This window comes from Haemaphysalis longicornis, unplaced genomic scaffold, assembly GCF_048455015.1.
Source record: "Haemaphysalis longicornis isolate Haplotype H1 unplaced genomic scaffold, Haemaphysalis longicornis Haplotype H1 scaffold_5, whole genome shotgun sequence".
Classification (NCBI taxonomy): domain Eukaryota; kingdom Metazoa; phylum Arthropoda; class Arachnida; order Ixodida; family Ixodidae; genus Haemaphysalis; species Haemaphysalis longicornis.
Window position 1 is genome coordinate 197,490,179 of NW_027526385.1, and position 20,371 is coordinate 197,510,549.

Here is a 20,371-nt window from a genome sequence, read left to right on the forward strand (position 1 = left end):
TCGGAACTTTTTACTTATTTATGAATCACATACACTCAATGGGAGCCGATCTGTCCAGCAATGTCTCACGTAACATGACATGAACGGCTGACCTCGAATTCAAATGGGCAGTAGCCTCTCCCAGGCCTGTAGGGATAGATATCCTTGAAGATAGTGGCAGCGCCTTTATTTGTATATTTAGTACTGTGTGGTTGAAGCACGGGCGCACGGGGGTAGACAAGACATTTTCCGGAAGCGTCAAAGTGACTCAGTACACGACACAGTGGTGGGCTTGTGTGATTTTTATAAATTACTTCCACATGACTGATGCTCCTCACAAAATAGCGGAACTGAATTTCTCGCATCAGCTCCCACTTATTTCCGCTTATATTTCCTTCATTTTTCGTAATAAAACATGAATACCTTGAAAAAACTAAAAATCTGTACAATGTATAGTAATTGTACTCCAACATTTAATTTAGGGCCCTGAATGTGCGCACGGTCTGGAAAAAATTGTAACGGTAGCTTCAACCACTGATCTCGAAATAGCAGCGTGGCAATTATGGCGCCCCCAATGTTTAGAAACATTTTAGGACCAGCTTTAGCCGCCTGGTCAAAAGGGCACCGGCATTACGGTCGGTATTTTCATGTGTCCTTATCAAACCCGTCGTCACTTATATATCTGTTCTAACGCATTACGAGGGTTCCTGCCCCAGCAGTACCAGAATGACATTGGCTTGCAACCTCAACCAACCATGTTGTACCAGCAGCCATAGCCAAACGATCATTCTACATCTCTCGCACTGGTAAATCGGCCAATTTACCTGCATGATTTCTCAACATCTCTAAATACAAACCCACGCTGCGGTCACGAGAAAATTTCTTGAGGGATAGGTCAGTTGAAGAACATAGCAAGGGCCTCAAGAGGTCATAATTCCAATTTCTCATGTGGTGCACCCGACACCATCACTCATCTTAGGTGGAATTGCCCCAAAAACCCTTTTCCCTTTTTACCCACTGGCAAGTACTGGGAGGAGGCCCTGGGCAGCTCACACCTCAATGTTCTGAAGAATCTAACGGAACTAGTGGTCGAGGTCACCAGCAAGATGCAGCTGTCGGTCACCACTCATCAGTTACGCAGCATGTACAAAGTAAAGTTTTTTCTCTCTCTTCTTCTCTCTCCTGCTTCTGCTTCCGATCACGCAGGGTGATTTGTCACTATTAAAGTATTTATCTTTGAATAAAAAAAACATAATTTCCTTCTTCAGCACTCTGCAGGTGCTTTAAGAGGAATAGCAAGGATAATACAAACCGCACGTTTTACGTATGTTCCTACAAAATAACTTGTCCTATATATATCTGTTGTGCAACTAGAATACAAGGATTACCCTGACCTCCAACCACGTTCAAAATCGAGTCTTCAGAAACAATGACATTACTGTCACACACGGCAGTCGAGGGCGGTGGTGGTTACCTTGTCTTTGAACATATGAATATATAACGCCCCGCTGAAATCGCGACCGAAATGCTGGCCCGGATAGCTCGCTTGGATTAGCACCACAAGTATTATTCAGACGTCGTACGTTTGATTCCAGGTTTTGTTCGCACGAAGTTTTTGTCGACTTTGACTTTTTTTCCCCGTATCAAAGACGATGAGCAGTTCTTCATTAGGTCCCATACAGTATATGAATTTATTCGGAAGAGCAAGGTCATTAGTGACTCCTGCATTTTGGAATAATGTTTTGACGGAATCTCTCATGCCATATTATTCTTTTCTGTTAATCTATTACAGGAGTTCCTGCAACAGCATTCCGGAACCGTCATTGCCTTACCCCGACAACAAACCCCATTCCGTGGGGGAGGAACTGGCAAAGCGGCGCTTTTTTTATCTCCCACGCTGGCAAAGAGGAGGCGCTGGTTTACAAGCCACAGGTCATCGTAAATAACACCACCCACTGAAGTCGATAGCGCCGTGCGGAAGGAATAGCCTAGTTGATAGAGTACAGCAAGCATAACACGAATTTTGTACGTTGGATTCGCCGTTACAGTTTCGATAGATTGGTTCTGGACTTTGAGTTTTTTATTCCTGTGTCAAAAAACAAGACAATTTCTTCTTTCGCCCTTACAAAGCACATTTAATTAACGTAATAATACCGGCAATGACAGCTCTACCTTTGATATCTGCTCCTACCGAAACCTCTTTTCCCTTATACATCTTTTCTCACATGCAATATGATGATGTCGGCACCAGAAGGGAGGAAATGCCATAGGCTGACTTTGGCATTCGACCCCGGTCCAAATGGCTGCCACTGTTAAACGACGTTCTTACTAAGCCCACGGTTGTCGAGACGCCACACTAGTTGACTGATCTCTGAATATGATAATATATAAACCCTGCCTGGAGTCGAGAAGGAATTGACCACCAGGATAGCCTGAATGAGAGAGCACCGCACGCGGTATGAGCAGGTCGTTCATGCAATTGCAGTATGTGATCAGGGCGCACTTAGTTTCATATTCTATTCACGTATGTCTAGCACGAAAGACTACCTCAGTCGGTGATGTAAAGCATTTCGGTGTAAGCAATCAGCGTTGGCAATATTGACAGCATTTTTGTGGGCGTTTCTATGAAATGCGTCATTCTGTACATATTCGTTCTGCAAATCCCTTACGAAGTTTCGGCTACAAAAGTGAGGAAATGGCATCAGCCTAACGTAAAATACCAAAAAGACCTCCAGTGCAGCCACTCGCAAACCATCATTCATACGTATCACATGATGCTAGAGAGGACTAGTTGACCGGTCTTTACCATAAAATTTGCTCAACAAAATTAAACCCGTTCTACTCAATGTAAAAGCTGTCGGAAGTGCAGAGCAATGATTCGCTAAAATTGGTAGAAACACCGTTACCAGGTCAGGATTACCACCTATTCTCCGCAGTGTATGAGCTCAAAGGCAGTTTGTCCAACGCATTTCAAATTTCACGCCTTCGCAGTGCTCGCGCACCTTCTCCCTTAAACTGGCTCAGCGGGAGTTGTAATCTTTTTGTGTTTGCTTTGTCTCCACCACGAGCAGTCATTGCACTGCTACTTTTTCCGGTTTTATTTTGTAAAAACGATCCCTACCAGCGTTCCCAACTAAATGAACGCGGGCAATGCCGGTCAATAACGTATAATTTGCCTCCAATCACATGCAGTTTACTTTGCGCTTTACAACGGGGAAATGTATGACAACCGGTAGCGGTTTACGAGTTTCGCACGCTTGACTAAATAAACCACGTGGCTTTTCGAAGCCTTTGTTGGGCGCAGCGACGACAGCCATTACGACGGAACACTGTGTGGCTCTTCTTGTGTTCGGAGAGCGAGCTACGATGACAAGTCGAGCATCTAAATGCTCTGCATTTTAAAGTAGTTGCAAGTGAGTGCTGCTTGTGTATTTATTATTCCGGTTTTATTATATTACAGTCATAGTAAAAACCAAAATCGCGTTGGAATTTAAACAATGTAAAACCAAGAAGGGGTCATTTTTTTACAATTTCATGTATATCCTCTGAAAGCTGTAGCCGCTCAATGGCAATGTTATTGTATTAATTAGGGTCGCTGTAAATTTGCTATGAGCGTGCAGTGTATTGTACGAATCAAATTTTCATTTTAGCTATGCTGGTTTAATAGAAGAAATAGTGAGATTTAGAAGCCGTAAAAATAGAAACCGCAGATCATATCTGTAGTTAAATGCTGTAAAGATCTTGAGTATAATAAAAACGTCTTGCTAAAATAGTAAAGCATAGGTTAATTATACTTGCCTCTAAATTCTGAAAACAAAAGCCGTGGGGACAATAAATTTGCCGAAGTGTTCAGCACAACTATGGAATATTCGCGAGTTTTGATAAAAATAACCTTGCAATGTATTACTGCAATACCTTTCGCTTACTTTTGTGGTCATTTAACCAATTGATTCAAAAAGTTATTCTGGGTGTTACCTTACAATAACTGAGCATTCTAGAGTTGAAGTAAAATTACCTAGTAATTACATTCAGCTAACTTGTCATTCACTATTTGTCATTCACAGATTTAGTTTTATCTTTCCTATAAATAAACACACGCCTATCATTTCTGTGCGTTACGATGGTACATTTTGTTTACTCCCCACGAAAAACTACAGCAAGGCTGCCATTTTTGTAGAGTACTTTTTTTCTGTTGTGGGTAACGTTGCGAGTTCAAAGTGCCTTCAGATTTCACATTGACTGTTTTTTGGCAGTTTTGCCGGTTTTTAAAAAGCTGGTGAAGAAGTGATAATACCGCAACCTTGTAATCATAAATACACAGCTAAGGGAAATCAATGTTCGTCATTTAAACATGACCAAGTATACGGTTAAAGATGGATTTCCAAAAAAAAATGCGCTTGTATGAGAATATGTGTTCAATAGATAATTTACCAAGCAATGTGTTCTGCAATTTTTATTTAAAATATACCGACGCTCATCTTATTGTCAGCATTGTACAAACGCTATTTAGGACAAAAAAGCCGACAAACTCTGTTTTGTTTATATTCAATCATTTTTTCTCACTCAAGAACGAGGAGGCACAAAGCATGACAGCGGCCCCAGCCCTCTTTGGTACAGAACAATGAAGAAACAAAATCAAACAAGCTGGAAATTGTAATGTTTGATTTATAAAACACAATCACCTTTTACAGCACAAGACATTGAAAAACAATATAGGAAAGGTGCAGTAAAGTACATTACAATCAAAACAGTAAAGTAAAACAAAGCACGAGTAGACAATCAGGATAGAACTATGATTTAATTTTGAAGAATTTGAAAGACAGGCACAACTACAAAACCTTGGGATTAAACAAGCCTAAACAACATTCACAGTTCTAGCCAATAAAGCAGATACTCTGATTCAAGTGGTATGCTGTCGCGTGTTTTAAATATGTTTCTAGTGCATCTGAAATCACTGTGGTCTCCAACTTTGTTCAGTATCTCGGTGTGTTTAAAGAAGGACGTATGTATATCATGATTTCTTCGCAATTCCGGTGTATGTATATTGGCACACCTGAAAGAACATATACTGCTACTGTAGTTATGTTTGCCGTGGAGATGTTTTAAATTCGGAGCATTTCTTAGGCTCGCCTGGTCCTCCGTCGTTGATGGCGGCGCCGTCCACACGCTCACTGCGCATACGCAACTGTCCTCCTTACACCCACAGCTCCGCGATACTACAGTATAAAAAAAAGAAATAGTTAGCGGCGCCCGGGTTCGATCCCACGACTCTCTGGCCGCAACGGGAGGTACGCCGTGCTCTTCCCACTACGCTACAAATCCGGCGCAGGAGCAAGTGCAACGAACGCGCCTTATGTCCTTGACTAGTTCATACTACGTCAAGAAGCTACTGATACAACGAAGGCACGCGAAGCTGAACGTCAACGGAAACGACGAACTGAAAACTTTAGAGGGTGATGCTGAATTTCCCGTGGGAAAGCTGTGGCGGGAAGCGCCACTCGCCTTGCAGATCAACCAGCCCCATCCGCAGCGCCTCTGATGCTGATTGTGGCAGGACGCCCCTAGGGATTGGACAACCAAAGAATCCATCACGAGATAGGTACGCGTTCAACCACCGTCGTCATCTTCCCGTAGGGGAACCGCCGAAGAAGAAGAAGAACGAGAAGACAAAGCTGAGAAGAGGAGGGCGTGTACATTGCTCTCAGCCGGTGCACCAATGTCAACAACCTTTACCTCGCCAAAGCTGACGGAGACTACCGATTCTACCACAGAGACAACATCGACAAGAACATGATAGACGAGTTTCGGCACCTCGGTAACCACCCCCTACTCACCGTAACACAACAGCACTTGCGTGTCTTTGCCACAGGTGTGGACCCGGACGCGGAATTCCCTGTGGCGCTAGTAAAAACCAGATCACTCAACATAACGGCAACACAATAAAACCACACGGAACCGCCACGATGCTTCGCATCCTCATCAGGGTTCCCCAAGGGAAGATGGTGTAATTTTTTGTGTGTGTAACTTGTAAAAGATTCATGCAATCAATTTTGTCAGCCTTAAGAATACTGCACTGAGTCGACGTAGTGTCCGTTATAATTTGCAAATACACGGAGACTCGTTTTTGTAAGACAATCAGCCATTTGTCATTTGTTTTGTTTAGCAAAGCCTAGAATCGATTTTAGCAAAGCCTAGAATCGACAAGAGTTATAAAGCTGTGTTTTCAACCAAAGTGGTAACAAACCTCTCGAACTGTAGAGAACGCGAACACTTCTTCAAATTTCACTGCCTCATTGTTCTATATGAGGATTCCAAAAAAAAAATCTTCATGAAACCGTCTTCCTAAGAACTCCTGTTTGTTGATTTTGCTGATCGTATTGCCCAAATATTTATTATAAACGCCATGGTGTATCTTCTTATATTTCGTTTAAAAGTTTGATACGTAGTCTTTGATGCGTTTTGCTTAAAGTTATTCTCTGGTAATCACTTTGAAAACATTTTTATTTACTGCATATTGGAGATATTCTATACCGCTACCGGAGCAAAATAGGTTCGTGTCTTTTGCATACATGGCTATCTGCAGTGTACAAGGTATGATTGGAATATCACTCACATATATAAAGAATAACAACGGTGTCAGCTATGATCCTTTCGGAACATCCTGTTCTATTTCCAATAACTTTGATGAAACACGATTGAATTCAAAAAATTGCTCCCTATTACTGAAATAGCTCCTAAATACGTCAGCCGCTACTCCGTGTATTTGTAATAGTTTTATTTTCAGAGAAAATATTTTGTGATTGATAGAGTCAAATGCTTTTCAAGGTCAAAGAATACTCCGATATAAAATTTTGTTCTCTATATTTTCTAGTATACTATAGTTTATATTAAGAAGAACTGGCCCTATTGACTTGTTTTTTGAAAGCCGTACGGGTATGATGAAATGACATTGTGTGTAATGAAGAAGTTTGTTACGTACGGGTATGATGAAATGACATTGTGTGTAATGAAGAAGTTTGTTAGTGTATTAGGTATTACATCTTCAAATATTTTTAAACTACAGTCAACACAGAGGTTAGCCTGTAATGAGACAATTAAAATAATGCTAAAATTTCACTAATTTCCGAAGCGATGTGTTTAACTGGAAGTCATAAATTGCCATCTGTTCCAGATGCGATGTTGTTTTTATGTTTAATGTCATTTCGACTGACTCTACCCGTCAATCGTTCAAACAAGCAACATGCGTCTGCGTGCTGTACTTGCAGCGGGTGATCACAATCACGCTCTCCTATATCTTCTTTGAATCCTTACGTATAGCGTCAAACTGGCGTTCATAGTATCTGAGCTTGTTAGTTTTCCGTTCGCCCTGCAGTTCGTTTCTATATTTTTTTATTTTTTGAAGCTGGTTAGGGTCACGGGTTCGCACAAACGTGTGATACATGATGTTGTTGATCTATGCAGGGCTTTCGCATCTTTCGTAATTTTCTTTGTTGTGCCACTGGTTGAAACGCTAAGTAGCAGCACGACAGTGTGCACCTCAAAAATAGTCCATACGCTTATCTGAGTTGCTTTCAGCGAAAACTTCCTTCCACTCGAAAACTCTGACAAAGTCTGTAAACTACTCAAGTCCCCAAAAGGTTGTTCTACGCCATATTATTCTTTCTGAACTATGCAACATGCAGTAACTTTTCTTTTGGCATAACAAAATTCCGGTAAGTGATCACTAAGACCCCTGGAAAGCAGGCCAACCAGAATCTCTTCGATGGTGATTTTAGAAAGATATTTATCTAGCAGGGTATCACTACTAGAAGATACCCTAGTCGGTAGTTCTACGTTATTGGTTTATGCATCATATGCCAGTACAATTTTAGTTCCAGAGACCACTTATCCGCTGAACACATGTCCAAAATGACATCGCCCACATTATACCCAGTGTTAGTTATACTGCTCCCAAAATAAAGGGGTCGTTCAAGAAAAATATAAAGATTCACCTGCGACCATTAGGGGGTCTACAGAACGCTGACGATGTCGTCTTTCCCAAACGAATTGTTAAGCACTCACCATCGTTATTACTCGTATAAAAGTCGTCAATGAACCTATACTCTATGGATTCTTTAAGGTAAATTGAAACTCCACCCAACCACCTGTCCTAAATGAAAAGGTGTTACTATTGGTATGCGGTAAAGAATATAATAAAATCATTTTTAGTCATCCAAGTTTCCGGAACGCACACCAGATAAACCTCATGACTTGTTCTTTCAAAGAACATACTAATGTCATCTGACTTGTTTATCCTATGCATAAAAGCTACAATCCGACACGTAAACGCTTTGAAAAAACAGTCAATGTCGTATTTAAATTTACAGCTTTCGTAAATGTCATAACAAGTGGTAATTTGTCAAGTTACCTCTAATACTGCAGTCGGTACTTTCCCGACCAGAGCCCCAAATTCCACTTTCCTGGCCTATTTCGCGTTTTGTGCTTCTTCCGCTCGGTCGTTTTCCATCGTTGAAAGTTCGAGCCTTTAGTCACTCCCGCAATAGCACGTTTATATATGCACAGATGAAAGCTCTTCTACGGCAGTTGGAAAATTTCTTACTATGAGCCTTCTCACACATTGACAAGAAGATGCGTTCAGCCTCCTCCAAGAAGAGCCAGAGGTAAGTCGGGCAATCGCGGATGTAGAAGGTATGGCGGGTTTTAATGTCCGCGCCGCAGTCGTAGTTATGTTTTCGCAAAGCCAGTAGGAGGCACGCCTGGTGCAGCCTTCGTAGCGGTGGTCATCGGAGCACCTGGAGCACATTGAGTCTGATATGCTGCTGTATTTCTCCAAGTGGTCGTAGACTGAAAAATTGCCGCACCATAAAGGAATGTGTTATAAAAAACGATAACGCGTCCACGAAAAGTTAGAATGAGTTTCAGTCAGCGGGGCATTAAATTTTTTTTCTTGATTTGCAGGATGACTGTCTTCCTATGCTGTCATTCCCACTATGCCTTTACAATGAGATCCTCCTCGGAGCAGTCGAGATGGCTTTGCTTGATGAGACGTCGTGGGATGGAGTCTGTCTCGATGTCGTCATCTATGCACAATATTTCGATTTCTAGGAGCTTTGTCTTCGGGTGTTTTTTCCTAAACTGTTCTTCAAGTGGTCCTGTGTCGATAATTTCGTTAGGTCTCTCTATTCCTGTTTTACAAATTGAAGAGATGACTAGATGACTGCAGGGTTTATCGCCTTCTTGATTGAATCAATTTCATTCCCGTGAGGAAGGTTTAGCTGCACTACAAGTGCGGTTTTTGTTTTCTGACTTGCTGCGGGTTCGTCTGCATCAGATTTAGGGAATTGATTCATGGGTGATATGGGAGCTCATGAGATAATTGCATACGCCTACCTGAGACCGGTGACCTCCCCTTGTGCAACTTTCAGTTCTTGATTTGGTTCTAACGCAGTCGTCTTCACCCCGGTTTACTCTGGTAGTAGAAGGTCTTACTCTGGTAGTAGTCAAAGTCTTTGCGCACTTGTTGTTCTTAACGCTTGTTTGACATCGACATTAAGGACCTAGTGAATATGCTGTCGCTCTTTAACAGCTTCGCCAGAAGAGAATCGTCATTGCCTGCTAATTTGTGTGGGCGTGTTGGATGCTGGGGAAATCGTCCTCACAGTCATAAACCTTTTTACTCATCGTTTACTGCTTTTCTCGGAAGCCGCATTCCGATGCAGAATTTTTAAATTTGACGTATGTGAAGAGAAACGTTCTTTCTTCTTTGTATCACTGCGCTCATTCAAGTTTTAAGTGCGAATGCACTTTATAAGCGACCCCGAACCTTCCGCCGTCCGCATAGCAACAGCTGCTTGTGCGCGCGCTTTTCGTCTTCCTTAGCAACGGGGGGAGATGGGCGCGCGCTGCCTGGCCGCTGACATGGCACATACCCACGTGGGAGATTGGCCAGGAATAAGTGCGAATGCACTTCTTAAGCGAGCCTGAATCGTCGCGCTCGCATAGCGCCTCCTCTCACCCCTCGCCTACTCTCCTAAAGCCCCTTTACTACTCTCCAGCTCGCAACACCCTCTCTCGGCGCGCCAGCCAGGCCACTACACTATATAAAAAAAAACAGCATCCGGCGCCAGGTTTCGATCTGCGGACTTTGCGGCCGCAGCGCGACGCTCTACCGACTAAGCCACGGACGCGACGTTGATATCAGTTTTAGTAACGCGCCTTATATCTTTAACGCATTCAAACTACGTCATCAGCGGCGTGCGTGGGCGACTAAGCGGCGTTATAGCGGCTTGATAACTGCGTGGTGTACACGTGATACTACAAACCCGCTAGTTCTGCATTCTCTCACGCGACTGCGCCTCCTCTCCCTTCACTCCGGTCGGCGCTTCGCAGCTGCGGTGCGCTGCGGTGCGGTTCGCTCCTCCTCTCGAACATACACGTTATTTCACCAAGATTTCCGCAGAGGGACAAACGAGGCGTGTTAAGCCGAACGTGATCACGAGGGGGTGTTAATGTAACTAACGGGCAAAATGCCACCAAACTTCAACAAACTCCCCCTCATAGCATCACCCCGTGCTTCGCACTTCCTCATACTCCCCTTCGGGGAAATGCGGGGGAATTTTTTTTTGTTATGTCTGTGTCTGAAAGAACAATTTTTTTAGGAAATTTGGCAGTGTCCGATGCACAAGCTGGTGGTTCTTAACAAATTGTGCCATTGCGTTTTATTTGGGAAGTTTTTCCCCAGCTTGATAGGTGTTTTTTTGCGTTTTTCCGCTGTTCGTGTCATCGTTAATCGGGCTTACTCGGCATGGTACTGGTCGTTAGGAAGTTGCATGTTGACAGACAAATTGGGCGGTTCCTTTTTGTTGGGAACCTCGCTTTTAACATCGATTTGCCTACTGTTTATGCTCCGTAAATTTTTAATCACGTTTTGAAAAGTTTTTGGCAAAATCCGCAAAAATTTGGTCGATTTGATTTTTTTTTTTTTTTTGGTTTGTTACCACTAGTCTCCTGTCCTTATACAATGACTGCCTACATTCAGGGGTGAAGTTTTAACGCGGTTTCCACAATTTTCTTCTTTCGATTTGCAATTACTACGAGGGGGGCCAAAAGAGCAGATGCCTAGGGGTTAGGTGGACCTTTTTGAAGCTTCAACACTAGGTTTGAAGTGAAGTCATCAATATTCCGTCTACTGTACTGAAATTCCACTGCATGACTGTGCATTGAGGAAGTAGGATAGCTAACAGGTTTGCGCCAGCTGACAAAAATGTGTCGTTTTGAGCGGGATAGCAGCCTTGGGTGAACGTGGTTCTCAATCAACTGAGGATTTTCACAACTCTTGGCCTACAAGCTGTTGTGACTGTTTCGATGGTGCAAACATAGGCGAATTGTTCCAGGATATAGTCCGTTTTGGTTTGGTTAATTTGTTTGTCTGTGCTTGTAGTCGATGATATTTCACTGGAGTGGCTTCCAGGTGTTGGTGAGACTGGTATGTGGTCAATTGTAGACCACACACTTGAGAAAAATCTAAAAATGCACTTTTTCCTGGTGCGCACAGAAGCGCGGGACCGTGTATTCGGCCATGGTTGCCGAATGCGTTAATTCTCGGCCACGGAGGTATTGCATTCGATTTGCTTTCCTCACTACATTATTCACGTCGATGCGCCATAGACTGGTGACACCCCTCAGAAACTCATAGGTCTATCGCGCCGCGGTCGCGAACGACCGGCACTACTTCTCTGCCGCCACAAGCTCGTGAGAAATGTCTCTCTATATATCTCTCTCTCTCTCTCTGTCTATATATATATATATATATATATATATATATATATATATATATATATATATATATATATATATATATATATATATATATATATTTATATATATTTATATATGTATATATATATTTATTTATTTATATATATACAAAAACTTTCGCCCTCGGTAAAAAACGGGAACAGATTTAATAACGTTTCAGCCGAGGGATCAGCCTTCGTCAGATTAGAGTGATGGCATTTGTCGTACAGCTTATATATGTTTCAAAACTACAAATTAACAGCAAAAAAGTAAAAGCCGCTACAGCAGTTGAATGGGGAAAGCGAAGAAAGAGAAAGAGGCAAACACGAGATACAGTTCCTTGTCTAAAGCATTACCTAGCCCACAATAATCAATCAAGGTTTTCTGCATGATTTCTGTGCTTATACAAAAGCAGGGCTATCTTTACAAGGTTGTCTTCATGAACACCAAGAACACGAGCAACGACCCTTAACAGCGATAACATGAACAATTGCCTAGAAATATTCAGGTCAACAGCAGAACACGTTTTCACGGGTTTTGCTGTTTCTGGTGTTTCTGCTGTTCACGTGTTCTATAGATTACGTTTTCACAGTGTTATCACATTAGTGCTTGTTCGGCCAGCCTAATGTCTCCGGACTTTCGTTCAAAGCAGATGATAACGTGTTAAAGTTGTAAATTTTGAATGACTCGCGAACTTCTCTATCAGGGTGGGTACGAAAACCAGACTGAAGGATGGTGGCTTTGATATGATCAAAGGAATGGCCTGTAACGTTCATGTGTTTGGGTAGCGAACGATGCGGAAGGAAGGTTACATGTGCCCTGTGGTTATTGAAACGCAGTCTAATTGATAGCGCCGTTTCACCAATATATTGCATGTTGCAAAGAGAACATTCTAAAATGTAGATTACGTTTTCACTGTCACAGCAAAGATCGCAATTTATTTTTAGGCAGTACGTACAGGCTGAACTGGTAATCAATCGGGTAGTAGTCATGTATGCGTAAACCTTGAAACGGGGCTTGTTGCAAGGATGGCACCCAGATGGAGGACACGTGTAGTTTTTGATGAAGTTAAAATATCACGAAGGTTTCTAGCTCAGCGGTATACTACTCGAGGGGGTTCGGGAAAAATTTCCTACAGCCGATCACTCTGCTTGAAAATATTGTACTGTGTACTTAACATGTTCCTAATGTAAGGCATTAACGCGTTCTACGTAATCACGAGGTTAGTTTTTTCGGGGGGTAAAAGTTCTGCTTGAATATCGAGGAGGTCATTGCGATCAAGAGCATCAGTGCGCCTAAATGCATCGTCAAGAATTTCGGCAGGGCACTTTTGTTTAGTAAGGGCGTCGCGAATTTGCCGGCAGTTCGACTCCAAGTCAGACTGCTTAGAACAAACTCTTTTGAAACGGATGGCTTGACTAACGGGATACTAGTTTTCCAATGCTTAGGGTGGCTGTTGTCAAAATGGAGGTACTGTTGCCTGTCGGTTGGCAAGCGGTAAATTTTAATCCGTATTTTACCGTTATCTACACTCAAAGTAACGTCAAGAAAATTGGTGGTTGACTGGGAAAAAGAATGGGAAAATGAAATAAAAGGGTGAGGCTGATTAAAATAATTAATGAAAGACAAAAGAGCGGCCTCGCTATTTGTCCAAATTAAGAAGATGTCGTCAATGAAGCGTTTATAGTACAGAAGTTTAAGAGCCCAACTGGCTAGAAATTCCTTCTCAAGCAAGCCCATGAAGATAATAGCATAGTTGGGACCAATAGCGGTGCGCAGTGATGTACTACTAACCTAACCAAATGGATTCCAGTGAATTCAAAATTATTTAGCTCTAATATATGGCGCCAAACAGTAGCTAAAGTTTGGCTGTCCAAGGTATTATTGATATCTGATGTCTCGTAAGCTAGTAGTACTGATCGGATGCCGTTGGTGTGCGGTACGTTAGTATATAGGGACGCCACGTCTAAGGTAACCAAGAGGGCGCCTTCGGGGACCTCAACAGCAGTGATATCAGATAAGAAATTATTGGTGTCTTTAACATATAAAGCAACTTTGCAGAAATGTGGTTGGTTTATGTATCGATAACACGGGAGATATTTTCGGTTACAGTTTCTATTCCCGACACGATTGGACGGCCATTATTACCATTTTTATGTATCTTCGGTAGGAAGTAGAAACGGCCTGCGATGGGCTTAGAGGAATAAGAGACCTAAGCAATGAGCAATCCAACTTTTTTTAGGATGCGAGCGCGGTTACCGTACTTGTTAGGAGAGACCTAAAATGTTCAGTTGGGTCTTCATTCAAACGTTTATGAAATGACCGATCGTTAAGTTGCCTCATCACTTTATTAGGATAGTCCGTTTTATTGAGCACTACGACTGCGCCACCTTAATCTGCAGGCTTAATGACTATGCGGCCGTGGGACTCTAGTTTCTTGATTAGTAAGGTTTCCATTGGGATTAGGTCACGTTTCAAACAGGCTTGATGGCGGGATGCTTCTAGGACGCCTCTATGTGCTGCATTTATGTACAAATCTAGACATTTGTCATGTTGGGTGGGAGGCGGCAAGCGCTTACACGAAGAAACTGCTTTAAATGTGTGGTTTGAATCATCTATGCCATAAAAATATTCTCCTAGTCTTAAACTACGGGCAAAGTTGTCTAAGTCTTTCATTAGCTCGAATTCAGTGAATCCGCCTGTGGCTGGACAGAAACTGAGTCTTTGTGACAGCACTCTTCTCCTCGTCTGAAAACACAGTTGATGACAAATTTACGGTACAGCTAGGCGCTATTGAAGATACTTCAGCTGTTACATTTAAAAGTTCTCCTGAGAAAATTGCAGAAATGCAGGACAGTGGTACACCATCACGTAAAAGTTTCTTATGCTTCGTCGCTTGAATTTGGCGTATCTTTTTCTGCTCGTAAGCGGCTAGAAGCGTTTTTTCGTCAGCACTTTAGTTGTGAAAAGAAAGAAGTTGTGTTTCTCTGTTGCGCAACGACTTGGGGGAAAACTCGTGATTCTTGATAATGATGCGGATAAAGTCGACGAAAGCGTTTTTATCACATTATTCTATTGCGACAGATTATAACTTCGCATATTGTGTACAGCTGGTTTGATTGATCATTTGAGACCTTTTGGCACCATAGAAGCCTCTAAGTAATTGCGTAAAGTTAAGTTATGCTGGCTGCAACGAATACGCTTTTCAACTGCTGTCCGAATTTTCAAGTAACCACTAGAAAGCATGCCATGTTCTGCAGTACTATTATTACCGGACTCTAGTCACTTTGAAACCTTTGCTTTGGCACTCCAAATTATATCTTACGCAAGTCGTTACGGGGGACTCCAGGTCCAGTACGAATAGGGATGAAGATCTCGAGGTTTTGCTGCGTGCACCCAAACATGGCCCAGGAGTATGGGAAGGCAATGAAGAGCGGCTCGGATTCGCCGCCATCACCGTAGTCATCGTTGTCGTCGATGTGGCCGTTATCGTTGTCTTTGTGGCCGCAGGCATCGTTGTTGGCTACGTTGTCGCCGCCGCCATCGTCTCCGACGCCGGCGTCGTCGCCGTCCCTAAAGACTGGACCAACGCCGCCGCCGCCGCAGCTGCCGTCGGAGACCGCACCGCCACCGCCGCCGCTACGGCGACCGGTGCCCAAACCAACGCCGCCGCCGTCGTCGCCACCCACGCCGCCGCCCGCGCCGTCGCCATCGCAGTCGCCGTCGCCGTCGCCCCCGTCGCCGCCGCCGCCGTTCGAGAAGTGACCTCCAAGTAAAACAAATGGTCGGGAGCGTGGTCACTCCAGGACATCAAGGAATTGTCACTAACCTTTGGTACGAGTAGCTCCCTAACCTGGCTTCGCGAGCAAAGCTTTGCCTCCAAAACGGAGGTGAAGACCGTCCGCGGCAGTTACACGGATGGGAGGAATGGACTGGAAGCCATGATCCATAAAGTTGCAAAGCCAGGAGCGCCTGCAAAAATTCTGCAAGAGACCGTAGAAATGGTATGCCTTTTGGTTGAAAGCTTAGATAAATTGGTGGTTTTGCTTGCCGCGACGCCATCTCCAGCTCTGGGCAGAATGAGGTTAACGTAGATCCTCTTGATTCCAGGACGTTCTTGCGCGACACGTTGGAGAAGCGTCCGGTAACTGTCAAATGCCGATTTTGCAGAAGTAGATGGCAGGTCATTCATACCGATGTGGACTACAAGGGAGCTCGTCAAAGGAGGGACGAAGTCAATCAAGCTGGGAAGATCATTTTTGCAACCCGCTTACTGCGAAACGAACATCGGATTGCCGTCTTGAAACGGATTGACATGCTGGTAAAAATATTTGGTTTGCGAGCCCCCCACGATTGCAGTCGACGTAGGGGTCTTGGGGGGCCGGCAGATGATCTTTTTCGTTTTCGCCGTGGTCTTCCCGCTGTGTGTGCTGTCACGGTTTGCTGTGCCACACACACACACACACACACACACACACACACACACACACATATATATATATATATATATATATATACATATATATATATATATATACATTGAGAGGACGTTGGGGTTAAGCAGACGGGTGTGTGACTCGCGGACGAAAATCACAAGGAAATTGACGCCACGGTCTTGAGCAGATAATTCAGCACTGAATATATTGTGGACGGAGCGCGCACACAAGCGAAATTTAAGAAAAAAACAGATCGGACCAACTAGAGTTCGGGAGAGAAGCGGGAAAAAAATAGAGAACGGCTCTGTCCCACAGTGATGGCGCTTAGTCGCCACGGCGTCGATGTCCTCGCCGCAGGGTTTTGGAAGACGGCAGACCGGTCGCGGTTCCGCTGAGTCACGCGCCGCGGGCTCCGTCGGTAGGCCTTGCCTCAGAGCTGCGGCTCCCAGTGACGTCGCAGCGTTCCAACACCTTCCCGAACGGTGACGCGATCTTCCGTGTCACAGGCCCGTGGACATCACCCCGCTGGAGCGACCACGAACCTCGAACCTCGGAAGCCACGAAAGCCTCGAACCGGCCGGCCCTCCATGATGATGACCCTCCCCTCGCTGCCACACAGCCTCTTAGGGAAATTGGCCTGGTCTCCATCTTCTTCTTCCTCTCGAGGCACCTGCTCTGCGTCGTCGACCGTGTTTTTCTCCACTCGTGGGACGCCAGTCAGCACACACCGCACACAAAAATGTTCACTCATGGCGACACAGGGCACCGAAGAAATGCGCCGGAGTGAAGGTCCTTCGCAGTCAGTCCTAAAAAAACGAAGTGTTCCAAAAATCATTGATGGAAACAAAACTGCATCTACTCTGCGGAGATACGACTAAGGTAATCCGCTACGACGTTTTCGCTACCCCTCACGTACTCAACTGTGAAATCATATTCGATGATTGTGAGGCTCCAGTGAAGGACGCAGCTGGTAATGTGCCTTGTGGAGTATACGTACGCTAAGGGCTGGTGGTCACTCTGTCAGATGAACTGCTTTCTGTATAAGAAGATTGGGAGTTTCTTAATCGCTCAGAGCAATGCAAATACCTTTCTCTCAACAGTGGAGTAGGAAGCTTCCCGTGGCAAGAGTCGACAACTTGCGTATGCGGCTGGGTGAAGGACATTTTGATGACGTTGCATCAGGACTACGCCGACGCTTGTGGACGAAGCGTCCGTTTAAAATACGAAAGGTCTTGTGAAGTCCGGCGCTTTCAGTATGGGTTCTGTAGACAAGAGGTTTTTAATACCTTTTCAACATATTGATATAGAACAAGCTAGTTTTTGTTCCAAGGTCAATGACATAATCGACGTTGTTGCGCCTTTCCGAGACAGTGAACGGTCCTTTCCATGTCAGTATTAGCTTATTATTGTCATATGGAGGCAGATCCGCCTGGTCAGTGATGATTTCCCGGGGAAATCCCCCTCGAGAAAACATCCCAAGAAGCGCTTCAGCAATCCTTTCGGTCTCGATGCTCGATAACGCAAAGGCATCGGGGTATCGCGTTGCAAAGTCTACCTTCGTTAGAACGCACCGGTGTCCGTTGGTGCGAGAGGTCCGACAATGTGGATTGCGACACGCTGGAACGGTGTCTCGATTACTGGCATGTTCTTCAGAGGCACATGGTCTTCGAGATGCTTGGGTACAGTCCGGTGACAGATGTCGCATGACTTAACAAATCTTGTAATGTTGGCCTGCATTCCAGGGCAGTAAAAGTCCTCGCGCACGCTATCCAGGGTTTGTTTGATTCCCTGGTGTCCAGCGAGTATTTTTTCATGGGCCATTTTAAAAATGCTGTCCCGAAGTTCAACTGGAACCACGAGCTGCTCGATTCCTTTTTTCGAGGGTAAACGTTACCGCCGGTAAAGAATACCTTTACCCATCACATTTTCTATGCCGGCCGCGTGATCCACCTTTCTTTTTCCAACCTCATCGAAAAACGTCCGTAGCGTAGGATCCTGTTGTTGCATTGCCCTTAATTCCACAATGCTGACCGTAGAGGGGTTAACAGCAACAACAGGTAACCGCAGAGTCCTCCTCACCACCTGGCGTTTTGCTGCACCATCGCGCGTGTCGTTGTTCGACATCGCGATAGATGGCGAAGAGGTCAGCACGTTCCGGACAGATCGGTCTTGTGGGACGACTACTGGAACGCTGTCTGCTTCAAGTTTAGGGCTTGGAGTGCTCGGTACCTGTTCGTGAGACTCGGCAGGTCTGTTTTTCCAGTTGGCGTCTTGAACAGTGGGATCACGAGCACCGTTGATGTTCCCTATGATGACGTCGTACAGGGGTTGTTCGTGCAGGATGCTAAGACGCGACCTGAGAAGAAAGGAGACTCTATCTCCACTTCTGCTTCCGGCAGTATCAATAAATTTTGGTGCAACAGGTTGACAGTTCTTGTTTCTCCCGTGAGCTTACTGTCGGGAACCAACGACCTTTTTATGATTACTGAGTTGCAGCCGGTGTCGCGTAAGAGTACCACACGCCGTCCTTTAAGTATTTCTTCAGCTGTTGGCATTTGCTCCCGTTTGGCCCTCGTAGTTCTCCGTCTCGGAAGCGCTTGCGCCCCTTGGTGTTGTCCACGCGCGTTGAGCGTCTCTGGTCGATGGCCGCTTCTGGTCAAAGAACACGATGCTTGCTTCTTGTTCTTTGGCTGGCTAGGGAAGACTTTGGCGCGGTGTCCGTTCTTGCGGCACCTTACGCAAAAGGAAGTTTTCTGCGTGGCCTGACCGGGACCCCGTGTCTTCACCAAACAGTCAGACGGACGATGGCCTGGCTTGTAACATAAAAAGCAACGAAGCTTGACTTTGTGCTCCTGATGATCAGGGGCGCGGGGACGTTCACCTGGCTTGCCACTGTCTTTCTTTTCTTCCCTTCCTCTGCCCAGGTTGACTAAGCCTTGATCATCGAAGTATTGGTCAGTCGTCTGAGCAAGCTGGTCCAGGCTCTTGCAGCCCCTTTTTTGACGAAAATGGCTAGCTTCTCGTCGCACTGGCTCAGGAATTGCTCAGCCACTATTTTGTTTTGGAGCGCGGAGTACGACTGCTCTGTTTTCGCCTTTCCTGCCAGCTGTCGAAGTAGACGAGGAGACAACCAACAAACTGACGACCTGTTTCTGAGTTCTACGGCCTGGATTCCCTGAACTTCCACCGGTACCTATCTTCGGTGTACCTGAACCTCTGTAAAAGGGTCTTCTTCAGTTTAGAGTAGTCCATTGCATCGTCCGACGACATGCGGCCAACGGCACTCAGCGCCTCACCTATAAGGCACAAGTGTAGTGAGAGCGCCCACTTGTCTGAAGGCCAACCTTGGCTTGTTGCCACTCATTCCAACACCTGTATATAGGCGGCGAGCTCGTCTCGTTCCTCATCGAAGGCGGGAATCAGCTTGTGAGGGCTGTGGAAGCTTTGTGCCGCAATTGTCGCGGTGTCGCCACGGCGTTCGAACTCGCGTTAGAACCCTGCGACAGTTCCTCAAGTTGTAGCCTAAGTTCTAGCATGGCGCGTGCCTAAGTTCTAGCATGGCGCATTCAGCCTCAATTCGAGCTCGAGTCTCGTACTCCGTCTTCTGTGCTAGCTTTGTGGCTTCCTTAGCCGCTCGCGTTCGGTCGCACGCTTCTCTCTTTCTTTCGAACATTCAGCGTCGATCCATTCTCTGAGTTCCTGACCTGAGAGCCGTAATTCTTTGGCGATGTGCATCACCTTCTCGAGATCCATCCTCGTTTGTCACACGCACTTGCCTGCCTAAGCTTTTCAGATGGAAATATAGCACCGTCTTGTCGTGGAGGGCAAAAATTTTGAGGACGTTGAAATAAGCAGACGGGTGTGTGACTCGCGGAGGAAAATCACAAGGAAATTGACGCCATGGTCTTGAACAGATAACTCAGCACTGAATATATTGGGGACGGAAAGCGCACACAAGCGAAATTAAAAAAAAATAAACAGGTCCAAACCACTAGAGTTCGGGAGAGAAGCGGGAAAAAAATAGACAACGCCACGCTCACGGCTCTGTCCCACAGTGATGGCGCTCAGTTGCCACGGCGTCGATGTCCTCGCCGCAGGGTTTTGGAAGACGGCGGACCGGTCGCGGTTCCGCTGAGTCACGCGCTGCTGGCTCCGCACGC